At 40.1% G+C, this 12,592-nt stretch overlaps 1 pseudogene; it reads left to right on the forward strand.

Annotated features, from left to right (window-relative positions):
- The first annotated feature begins 10,937 nt into the window (after window positions 1-10,937).
- LOC137204973 (small ribosomal subunit protein uS2-like) lies at window positions 10,938-11,764 on the forward strand (annotated as a pseudogene).
- Window positions 11,765-12,592: the final 828 nt, after the last annotated feature.

Genomic DNA, 12,592 nt, shown 5'->3' on the forward strand with positions numbered 1-12,592 from the left:
AATATTGAATATTAACACATATATATGGAATCTAGAAAAATGGTACTGATAAACTTATTTGCAGGGCAGGAAAAGAGATGCAGATGTAGAAAACAGACTTGTGCACACAGAGGGGAAAGGGAGAGTGGGACAAACTGAGAGAGTAGCATTGACATATATACACTATTACATGTAAAATAGATAGCTAGTGTATCTAGCTAGTGAACCTGCTGTATAGCACAGGGAGCTCAGCTTTGTGCTCTATGGTGACCTAGATGGGTGGGCTGGAGTGAGGGAGGTCCAAGAGGGAGGGGATATATGTATACATATAGCTGATTCACTTTGTTATACAGCAGAAACTAACACGACATTGTAAAGCAATTATACTCCAATAAAAAATGATGGTGCCACATGACCCTTCATAAAAGTTGTACCAATTAACCATCAGTAACATATGATAATGTCATTTCTCCACACCTGCCAGAATAGTGTTATCAAATAGTTTCGTCTTTGCAATCTGATGGAAGAAAAATAGTGTAAAGTAGTGTAATTTTCGTTTTCATTTATCTTATTATGAGTGAAGGTAAGCCTCTTTTATATTTAAGATCTATTTTTATTTCCTTTCCTGTGAATTGTCTGTTTGTGGCATTTGCTTCTTTTTCTATTCAATTGTTATTTTCTTATTGATTTGAAGAACTTCTTGTTTATTAGGAAAAGTAGCCCTTTGTGATATGAATGATAAACATACTGGTTTTTAACAATAAAAGAAAAAGTATAAAAAATGTTCAATCAAACAAGGTATGCAAAGATTGGTGTGGGTTCATTTTGTGGCTCAGCAGTACAAGTGAAATATTTATTGGAATTTAAGGATTAAAGTTGTGTTACTCTAGTCTCTACTCATATGCAAACTAGTTTAAGCAAAAAAAGAAAAAAAAAAGCTATTTTATGTAAGAAGAATTCAGGAGGTGGGCAGCTTCAGAAGCAATTCATTCTCATCAGCACCCAGGTTCCTTCTGTCTATCTAATATTCTTCTCCATACATCATAATAAAGCTCGTTCCTTTTGCAGTTGTGAGGTGGCCACCAGTAGCAATCACATTTAACTTTATGGAAATATATTTAACAACTTAGAGGAAACTGATAAATTTCTTAGAAAACACAACTTACTGAAACTGACACAAGAATATATAGAAAATCTAAAGAGTTGTCTATTGTTTTTAAAAAGTGAATATGCAGGGCTTCCCTGGTGGCGCAGTGGTTGAGAGTCCGCCTGCCGATGCAGGGGACACGGGTTCATGCCCCGGTCCGGGAAGATCCCACATGCCGTGGAGAGGCTAGGCTCGTGAGCCATGGCCGCTGAGCCTGCACATCCAGAGCTTGTGCTCCGCAACGGGAGAGACCACAACAGTGAGAGGCCCGCGTACCGCAAAAAAATATATATATATTTTTTAATTTTTTAATCTATTACTGCATTACCTGAGTAAAAACCATGTGGCAAAATTAGCTGAATCATACAGATTTATACTCCATGGAAAAGGAGGCCAGATTGGCATTAGAATCTTTGTACATGAAAATTTTTTACTGATTTTTTTTTTTTACAATTTTAAGCACACTAGATCAGCAATACTCCTTTCTCTTACTTCATTTTTCAAAGGGGGAAAAAAACCCCGTTTTTCCCTCCAAAGACTACTTACTAAAAATCTCATGGACCAGTTTAGAAAAGAGGCTAATGTTCATGAACAGCTCTTTGCACAATTTCTTCATTGTACAGTGTACAATGATGTAATTCTAGGAAATAAAAGATAAAAGACCTTGGTGTTTCGAAAATGGCCACACCTCGTTTGTCTTAATGCTGAAATGATGTTATTTATTCATATGAATGAATCATCATTGCAGAGCTTCTGCTATTCTCTGCCCATGTTCATTTCTTGTTGTTAATTTCTAGTGTCTGAAAATTAGGTAATAAACCAAAAATAACTAGAGGCCCTCCTACCAGGAACCCTTTTTGTTTTTAAATGGTAGCAAAATACTGACACCCCAGTCACTTAGCTGCAATAGCATAAGGAGAAAACACATCCACTCGCCCATGTCACACTCCCCCTGAATTGTTTCCCGCTGTGACACAGCTCAGCCTGCCAAGGTTCAGGACTATGAAACTCATTTCACATTTCATTCCTCCCCTCTGTTCAGCACTCCCTTCAGATTCCTGAAAGCAAGAAACCTGCCACAACTGATCCCATTCTAAACACATTTTTTCAAGCAAGTAGACTCTATATTTAGAGAGCATTTGAAAATTGAAATCATCACCCTAAATCACAGATAGCTTTTCCTCTCAGGCCCCCTTAACTATGGTAGGTTATTTTCAAGAGCAGCACAAAGCCTGTAAGACAAAACAAAGAGGACATGATATTTGGAGTGGAAAGAGGAGATTAACATGGAGATAGAACGAACCAATGAAATGTAAAAGGTAGGGCGATCCGGCAACTAAATCAGTGGCAGATCAAGCAAATCTCCCTCCAGACCCACATTATAGGACACAACTGAGTGAGATCAAAACCCCCTGAATTTAGGGGATGGCAACTTTGCAGTATTATCTTGCCTTTAGCACACATCAAGCATTGTGCATTCTTCAGGGCATTTCACTGGAACCAAACAGGATTCTATTCCTAAGGATATTTTACAGTAGCCACTGAAAAGAGCTGGTGATTGTTTGTATATCAGTGAGCTCACTCTGAATTCTTAGAGTCCTGACTCTCTATCATCTTATTTAGATAGAAAAAACATTTAGAGAGAAATACAGTATGTGCTTCTTTACCTGGAATTAAAATACCCAGAAAAGCAAAATAAGTTGAGTGGCAAAAACAACGATAACTGATTATTTACAATGATTACCAAAGGTACTAGTGAGAATTTAAAATGCTTTCTGATCATTGAAAAATTAAATTATGAGCACTATAATTTTAGTGTGAAGAGTTGATTTATTACATTTAGATTCTCTGAAATTGGCCATTCATTTATTCAGTCAACAAATATTTATTCAACATCTACCAATTCTTGTTTCAATGAGGGACAATGGACAGAATCACCCAAAAAGTGGAATCAAGATTAAGAACCCTGTAGGAGTTAACCAGATAGAGTAAGACAACAGAAGGAATTTGGTCTGCAAGTCCGACTGAAGGAAGCAGGTTGCAGACCTTCTTGCATCTTTTCTTTGCACACTATTCTCAGAAATGTCTTCCCTAGATTGCTGTCTTGTCCCATTCATTTTGAATGACTTCCTAGCCATCTACACCTGATAAAATCCAAACCTTTCTTTAATGTGCACTTACAGAAGATACTCATTCTATATTTGTTGAATTGAGTATATAAGAACAAAATATTCTTCATAGCACATTTATCAGTTAGAAAAATTCAAAAAATCATTCATGTAAGACCAGGACATTCCACCTCTGAGTTCATTTCAAGAGATGGCGTCTGTGGCTCATTAGCAAATAAAGGACAGAAATTTTCTTATACAGGATTTCATCGAGTAGAATGATCTTTCGAGGTCATTTTACCAAATAGAAAGACCCTTCAAAGTCATGACCAGATTGTGAGAAAATGCCATGCAATATACCTAGAATTAATCAGATATTGTTTTAATATCTATGCGTTCATAACATACAGGAAGTATTTGAAAAGAATGCACATCAAAGTCAAAGACCTTTCGAGTTAAATGGAAAAGACCTTTAATTATTCTAATAGCTTTGTGGCAGGTTTAACGTGTGGTCACATATTTGTTGACACTTCTGCCATAGAAAGGTGTGTCTATGTCCCCTTTCCTTGAATATGGATGGGGCTTGTGACTCTTCAACTAGTCAAGTCTCATGGCAGGTGAACCCCATGTGACTTCTGAGGTTAGATCACAAAAGCTCGTGCAGCTTCCACCTTGCTGACAAGAACACTTGCTTTTAGTGCCCTTAGAGTCTACGTAAGAAGTCTGACTACCCTAAGGTCACATTGCTAGAGACACCACATGTAAGCACTTCAATTGACAGTCCCAACTAAGCCCAGCCTTCCAGCCATTCTCCTAAAGTATGAGACATGGGAATAAAACCTCTCTGGACTTTTCAGACCATTTTATTAGATTTCACAGTTCTGTAGGTCATGAATGCTGTAGGGTTCAGCTGGATAATCTTTCTCTTCCACGTGGTGTTAATGGAGGTCACTTGATGGAACAGAAGAATGAACCAGCTGATTCCTGCCAAATTTCTGACCCACAGAATTGTGAGATATAATAAAATAGAGTTTTTTATTAAAGCCACTAAGTTTTGAAGTAGTTTATTATGTAGAAATATGTAGCTGGTACAAGATCCCTCAGCCAGAACCCCCTGAAAGAAAAAAAAGGATATAAGAGAATAATTTATGTACTACTGAAAGGGAGCCTCATACTCTGTGAGTAGATAAAAGAATTGGGTAATATACAACCTAGTCACAGGAATAGGGACCATGAGTGCCATCAGGCCACCCTATATAGAGGATCTCAAGATAACAGGTCAAAAAATGGCCCATCAATGTCATCCACAAGAATCCAATCAGTGTCTCAGCTGAAATCCTCCACTCTTACAGAATTTCAACCGGCAGAGAAGATATCCTTCAAAATTGTTTGCAAAGGCATAAATATCTCCTTGATAGTTAAGCATTTTTCAATTCTGCAAAGATTTAGAATTAAATATAAAAATGTATAAGTAATCAAAACCATAGCATTAATATTTGTGTTATTGAATCTGTGTAATATTAATATTTCTTATTTGTTATGTTTATAAGAATTTAGCCAATTCGAGTAAGAGATCAGCCTTGTAATTCCAATTTAAAATGAATAATTGAATAATTAATTTAAACTTGTGATTTCAAAATGAAATCTTAGTAAGGTTGCGTCCAGTTTGAGGACATTTAACAAAATTTAAGTTTCTTCAATATTGTAACGTTAATTTTTTAAATATATTTTTAGAGTACTCAAGAAGGTTTCTTTTAGTTGTCATGTAGTTTATGTATCAAATGAACTTAAATGAATCTAAAATATTTGAAAGACATTTCACTAAGTTTTCAAAATGAGACAAACACTATTTAAAGTCAATGTATTTCCTAATTTAAACTCCTTACAAAAGAATTTCCTCATGAATCTGCTGAGAGCCATTCTTATCCTTTCTCTCCTAGGAATTTCACCAACCTGTCAAAGAATGGTCACTGCCAAGGGCAAGAAGAAAAAGGTAGTTCTCCCTGAAGAAAGGTGAAGAACCTGTTAATTACCAGCAACAGAGCTGAGCTCCGTGGTTTCTGGACAAAAGAAAGCTCTGCCTTGAGAACCACCTATCCCCTGTCAGTGCTCTGACATGCTCATGGTGATTTCCCTGCCTCTCTGCTGCATCCAGATAAGGAGATGAACACCGTTAAAAGAGGGACACCACAAACAATGCTCAGGGAGATCACCTGAAGTGGGTAAGGTCTTCCCCTTTAAGTGACAATTGCAATATAAACCTTTGTTCCTAGAATGCAGAAGCATTCTTTCCATTCCACCTCCAGAGACAAAGAACAAAAGAAATGAAATATATATGAAAGAATTAGAGTAAAGAAATAAAGATATTCTTAAAATCATCAAGTCTCGCTATTGGACTTAGCCTACCCTTCTCATATGCTTCTAGAAACGTGCATATGTACTTTTGTGGGCAACAGCCTGATCTCTGGCATTGGTCTAAGTTATGCCTCTATCTTATGTCTTTCTTAGGTTATTCAACTGATTTTTTTCTGTACTTCAGCTCTCAATGTTTAGCTCAGGGAATGTTGTTCTAATGACGCATTTTGCTCTATTCTCTTTGGCTTAGAAAGCCAGAGATAACCACTCTCGGGTTCGCTGGCCCTTGCTACTTCCAGATGCAGAGATTCATGTTGCCTGGGCAACAGAGGTGAAAGCTTTCCCTCACCCAGCTGAGCAATAGATGATCCTTATCTTACCAGCCTCCCTTCCCCATGTGTATCTTAAATATTAATTTCCTTATAACTCTTTTGACTTTATGTGAACCACTCTCAGCATGGTGGACCTACCATATTGTCTGATCAGGTCCCTTTCCTGTTCCTGGAAAATCACCCAAACCCCATTGTGTGTCTATACAAGGATTAGCCTCTTCTTACTCCAGTTACCTTGGCCCCAACTGACTGGCTCAGGGATAACACTTAATCTCCAGTTGGGCCATTAGAGTCATTTTCCAGTTTTCTAACTGGACTTGAGGGGAAAAAATCCAGTAATCCTTGTTATGGGTTGACTTGTGCTAAGAGTATTTCTTTGATTTTCTCAAATTTGTGAATTTTCCAGTTTTCCTCCTGTTATTGATTTCTAGTTTTATTCCATTGTGATCAGAGAAGATACTTTGGATGATTTCAAACTTAAAATATTTACTGAGACTTGTTTTGTATTCTAACTTATGGTCTATCTTAGAAAATGTTCCAAAGGCACTTGAGAAACAATGTGTATTCTGCTTGCTTGGGTGGAGCGTTATATATATGTCTCTCAGGGCAAGTTTGTTTATAGTGCTGTTCAAATCTTCAGTTTCCTTATTGATCTTCTGTTTAGTTGTTCAGTCCATTATAGAAAGTAGGATATGGAAGCACTCACCTTTTTTTTTTTTTTTTTTTTTGGGCTGCATTGGGTCTTCGTTGCTGCGCTCGGGCTTTTCTCTAGTTTCAGCAAGCTGGGGTTACTCTTTGCTGTCGTGGGCGGGCTTCTCAGTGGCTTCTCTTGTTGCAGAGAAGGGGCTCTAGGCACGTGGGCTTCAGTAGTTGTGTCACGCAGGCTTAGTTGCTCCGCAGCATGTGGGATCTTCCCAGACCAGGGCTCGAACCCGTGTCCCCTGCATTGACAGGTGGATTCTTAACCACTGCGCCACCAGGGAAGCCCATACTCAGCTATTATTGTAGCTATTATTGTATTTCTCCCTTTAACTCTGTCAATTTTTGCTTCATATATTTTGGGGCTCTGTTGTCAGGTGTGTATAATGCATTTATAATTGTTATATCTGTTTCATAATGAAGCGTCTCTATACTCATTCAAAAACTTAAAGAGATGCCCAGGAAATCTAATAATAGATTGCGTAGCTCTATTCTTGCAGTTTAACATTTAACATAATATTTGGGGTATATATAGTAGTTGCCCTAATGTGCAAGGTCTAGAAGCTTTTGTATAGTTAATTAATTTACATAAAGGAATCTTTTTACACAGGAAAAGAAAAAGATTAAGACAATGAAATGGATTTCTAATCAAATCTGAAATGAAAATCAGTTATAGAAATGCCTACAGAACTTCCTCTTTTGTGAAAATGTTATACTATGCAATTTATACATATACAAAAGATTTTATATATATACAAAAGATTCTTTGTAAGGCACCACTCACCGCAGATGAAATTTATGTGTGTAAATGCCAGTCATGATGTTCTTAGTAATTTTGTAATCCAAAAAATGAATCTTCTATAAAGTATTTTTTAAAGTGCATTTTCTAGTTCCCTATCATGAAAAAGTAATTTGCTCTAGTTCTAGATAGTGAAAAATAAAGAAACAACTGCTCTGCTCTGTTCCTTTGCTGCTTCTTTATAGTGTCCTCCTGTGTAATTGATCCCAGTGCCCAGATGTTAAGGCTGCTATTTCTCCACAACTTTAAAGAATGTGGAAGATTAGTTGTCTGTGCTTTTGATTCCTGTCAGAAAATTTCAATAGGTGGGTTAAGAAGCCTGAATGAGTCAGAGAATCTTTAAATAAGAAGACAAGTAAAGTTAGAAGCTATAAAGCAGCTTTTTTTTTAAAAAAAAAAAAAGGTAAATATAAAAATTAAAAGTCCCATTTGATGTTAAATTATGGACCATATTCTGGTGCTGCAAAGGTGGGAATAATTCCCAGGCTCACAAAGGGCATAGATGATTCATTAAGATACAATGATGTGACATACTTTTCCTTACAATCTGCTCAGTCTATAATTCCTCCATTTGGAAATGCACTGTCCCCTCCCTGGAACAGTAATGAAACAAGAGAGGCTAGATATAGTGAGTAGCCTAATTCTTCCCTTGTCTGTCACCACCTCTCCCAACACACACACACACATGTCATTTCTAATTAACCCTCATGGGAGTGAGAAATTGCTCCAGAAACGGGCTGGGTCTGGGCCAGGGTTTCCATCACCAGATTTGGGGCTGGGGAGGGACGTGAGAGGGGGCTGCCCTGCAAAGGAACGAGTGGGTCGATCTGAGGAGAGGACAGGTGGCCTGAATCCTCCAGGGCCCTGCTGAGCTGCAGCTGACCCATGCTGCCAAAAAAGCAGGTAGATATAGAGATCAAGATCAGAGAGACCCCGGCTGACATGTTCTGATGGGGAAAAGGAGAGCTGGGGACTGGCCAAGCCTATGTAGGCAACATGGACATTTATATAACACATTACAGTTTATGAGCGCTTTCATCTTCAATATGCCATTTGATTTTAAGCAACTGAATTATGTAAGAGGCAGATAATATTCTTATTCCCAGATAATATAAGTATCCCCATTTATTCTCATAAATGAAGAAATTGAGGCCTGCCAGATATGACAATTTTAGTGAGGACAGAGCTATAACTCAAACCTACATCAGTTCATGCCTCTTAAGCTTGCGTTGTTTGGAATATCAGCCCCCAATCGACCTAATAGGTTAGCTGCAGATCAAAACACAGTGCAATAAATTCAAGTCTTCCAGTATGGCTGGAGCTGAGTTTGTGATGCAGGCGGATGGTAAGCGGTTTGGCCGGGCTCATAAGCTGTTTTCAAGAACTTATAATTTATTCTAAAGGCAGTGGGGGCTTCCCTGGTGGCACGGTGGTTAAGAATCCTCCTATCAATGCAGGGGACACGGGTTCAAGCCCTGGTCCAGGAAGATCCCACATGCCGCGGAGCAACTAAGCCCGTGCACCACAACTACTGAGCCTGAGCTCTAGAGCCTGTGAGCCACAACTACTGAGCCCGTGTACCACAACTACTGAAGCCCTCACGCCTAGAGCCCATGCTCTGCAACAAGAGAAGCCACTGCAATGAGAAGCCCACGCGCAGCAACAAACACCCAACACAGCCAAAAAATAAATAAATTTTAAAAAATAATAAAATCTGTGAACTTAAAAAAAAAGAAAAAGGCAATGGGAAGGATGTATTCAAGTTTGTATTTCAAAACAGGGATCAGCAATCTATGCATCAGAAGCCAAACCTGGTCCACTGCCTGTTTCATAACTAGTTTTATTAAACCACATTTATGCCTATTTATTTTCATATTGTCTATGGCTGATGTCGTGCTACAAAGGTAGATTTGAATAGTGGCAACAGAAATCATAGGGCTCTCTCTAAGATAATTACTATTGGCCCTTAACAGAAAACGTTGGCTGACTGTTTCGGAGAGATCTCTGACTGTGATGTTGATTAGAGGGAACAAAGATGAGACACAGTAGCCCAGCCAGAAGTCTACTTCAAAAGTTTAGTGAAAGGGCTTCCCTGGTGGCGCAGTGGTTGAGAGTCCGCCTGCCGATGCAGGGGACGCGGGTTCGTGCCCCGGTCCGGGAAGATCCCACATGCCGCGGAGCGGCTGGGCCCGTGAGCCATGGCCGCTGAGCCTGCGCGTCCGGAGCCTATGCTCCGCAACAGGAGAGGCCACAACAGTGAGGCCTGTGTACTGCGAAAAAAAAAAAAGTTTAGTGAAAGATGACAAGAATCTGAAGTAGGTTTGGGGCAATGGCAATGATCTCAAAGATCTGATGTGAGGATTCTAAAGGAGTTGGAGCCTGGATATGTAATTTGAGGAGCTGGAAAGATAAGAATGATTCCAATTACACTATTAGATTTTTTTAAGACAGTAATTGATGGCGCAGGATTAGATTCTTCACCCAGAAAGAGCATAAAGCGTGAGAGAAAAGGTCCCAGGCAGAACCTCAAAGAATGTAGATGTATAAACACTGGGCAAACAGAGAGACGCATCTGAGAAAATTTAGGAGTTCCCAGACAGGTGAGAGGACAGCCGAGGGTCAGTAGTGTCAAACACGCCACTGGATGGAGGTGAGGACCCAAAACTTGCCATTGGATTTGTCTAGAAGGAGCAGTTGCTATGGAAAGGCAAGAGGCATACCCCAGACTTTGGTGGGCAGAGAAATGGCAGAGAGGTGAGGAAGTGGGGAGAGAAATAGACACAACATTTACAAATGCTTGATTTGGAAGGGAAAGGTGGTGATAGACAGGCAGCTGCGGGGAAACCTAAGACTGAGCAACAGTTTCATTTTTTTGTTCTTTGTCTTTTACTAAAGGAACTCTGTGAGCAAGTTTAGATAATGAGGATGAGCCTGTAAAGAGAGAAACTGAAGATACAGGGGTCAGTGAGGCTGACTGATGGAAGATGGCTGCCACAGAGGCAGGAGGGAAAAATCCAGAGCAAGGAGAAAACAAGATCATTTATTGCAAGTGAAGAAGGATGCCACAGAATAGGTGGTTTGAGAAGTCATTATAGACGATGGCAAAGAGAAAAATAACTAGGGCAGCCCAGAATTGCCAGGCAGAACTAAAGGTCCAGCTGAAGATCCATGAGTTGCGTGATTTTCTCCACCAGTGTGAACAGTTTAAGTAGAAAACTAAACACAACATCTCAGGAGTGAGGAGTTGCAATAACTCAATAGTTCAGCTGAGAGAAGTGGTATCTAAAGTCTTTGGTATAAAGGATACATTCTTATCCTTCCACCTCTGAATATTTTTCACTTCTTGAATCAAAGTAGAGTCCCAAAGACTACAATTGTGGACCACAGCAACTTAGCCTCTCATAGAAGTGTCTTCACTCAGTTTCAATTAAATTTTCTGGCCTTTCCAAGCTATCCAGAGAGAGGTCCATATGGTGTTGTTCTGGGTTCCTGTTGTAACTTAAAGGGAAATTTTCACAATGTCGGGAGCCCTTGATGTCCTGCAAATAAAGGAGGAATTCACTTAGGTGGCACCAACCTTGACTTCCAAAGGGAACAGTACATCTGCAAAAGGAAAAAATGAGAGCATCTATATTACAAATCTGAAGAGACCCTGGGAGAAGCTTCTGCTGACAGCTCGTGCCGCTGTTGCCTATTGAAACCGGCTAACGTCGGTGTCATATCCTCCAGGAATACCAGCCCGCAGACTGTGCTGAAGTTTGCTGCTGCCACTGCTACTACTCCTATTGCTGGCTGCTTCACTCCTGGAACCTTCACCAACCAGATCCCAGCAGGCTTCCGGGAGCCAAGATTTCCGGTGGTTACTGATCCCAGGGCTGCCCACCAGCCTCTCACGCAGGCACTGATGTTGACCCGCCTACAGTTGCTCTGTGTAACATGGACTCTCCTCCATGCTATGCAAACGTTGCCACCCAGTACAACAACAGGGAGGGGTGGTGGGTTGCAGCCAGGGAAGTTCTATACATGCGTGGCGTCACCTCCCGTGAACACTCGTGGGAGGTCATGCCTGATCTCTACTTCTACAGAGATCCTGAAGAGATTGCAATAGAATAGTAAGCCACTGATTAAAAGGCTGTGACCAAGGAGGAATTTCAGGGTCAATGGACTGCCTCAGCTCCCTAATTTACTGCTACACAACCTAAGGTTGCAGACTGGTCTGAAGGTGTGCATGTGCCCCCGGTGCCTATCCAGCAGTTCCCTGCTGACGCCAGCCACTGAAGACTGGCCTGCCGTTCTTACTGCTCAGGCCACTGGGTAGGTAGGAACAACCACTGAACGGTCTTAAGCTGTTCTTCCACAGACTCTTAAACAGGAAATGAAAATAAGGTTGACAAAAAATAAAGTTTCCAAAAAGAAATATCTGATTTCTTCTAATCTATCGATTGAAGCCCAACTTCACTGGAAGTTGTAGTAAAGACCCTACGTTGATCCTAAGCTGTGTTAAACCCAAAATTCAAGTGAGTCTGAGGATGTCTGAGACTCTAGCCTGATGCGGGAGACTCTAAAAGTACCTTTATATGAGGGTGAGAGGAGCAAGATGGGAAACACATCTTAAGTGACAAGAGAATCAATGTATTGACGTCTTCAATGTTGATACAACCAACGCTCGCCAATTAGTATTTCACCAAACTCACTGTGAGGCAATGAACACAAGGTATCAGCGTCATTGGTATGAAGAGTTACAATCTGAGGGCTTGCTCATTTGGAGGCAAGCATTGTTCCAGGTCCTTGTCCTATGTTGTCTCATTTAATGCAGCAAACTTCTGAAGGGGTATTACTACTGTTTCTCTTTAATAGCTGAAGAAACAGGCTTGAGTTGCTAAGTGACTTTCCTGAGATCACGCAGCCGGTTATTAGTAGCACCAAGCTCCACACTGGTGAAGCCATAACTATCCTAGACACCTGTCTAATGACAGGAGTATCAACAGCCCACAAAGTCAGGTATACAAGAAACTTTTGAAAATTTCTTTAACTCAGTTTAATTTCTATCTGAAGCCTCATCTTGAAACTTCTACTACTATTAACCTGGGCCATTTCAAGATTTCACCACTCTTATTCTACTCTGAGTTAATGGCAATGTTTGAGAGCTGATGTGGTAGCAAGGCATTGGGTG

The sequence above is a fragment of the Pseudorca crassidens genome, chromosome 13 (genome assembly GCF_039906515.1).
Source record: "Pseudorca crassidens isolate mPseCra1 chromosome 13, mPseCra1.hap1, whole genome shotgun sequence".
Taxonomy (NCBI): Eukaryota; Metazoa; Chordata; class Mammalia; order Artiodactyla; family Delphinidae; genus Pseudorca; species Pseudorca crassidens.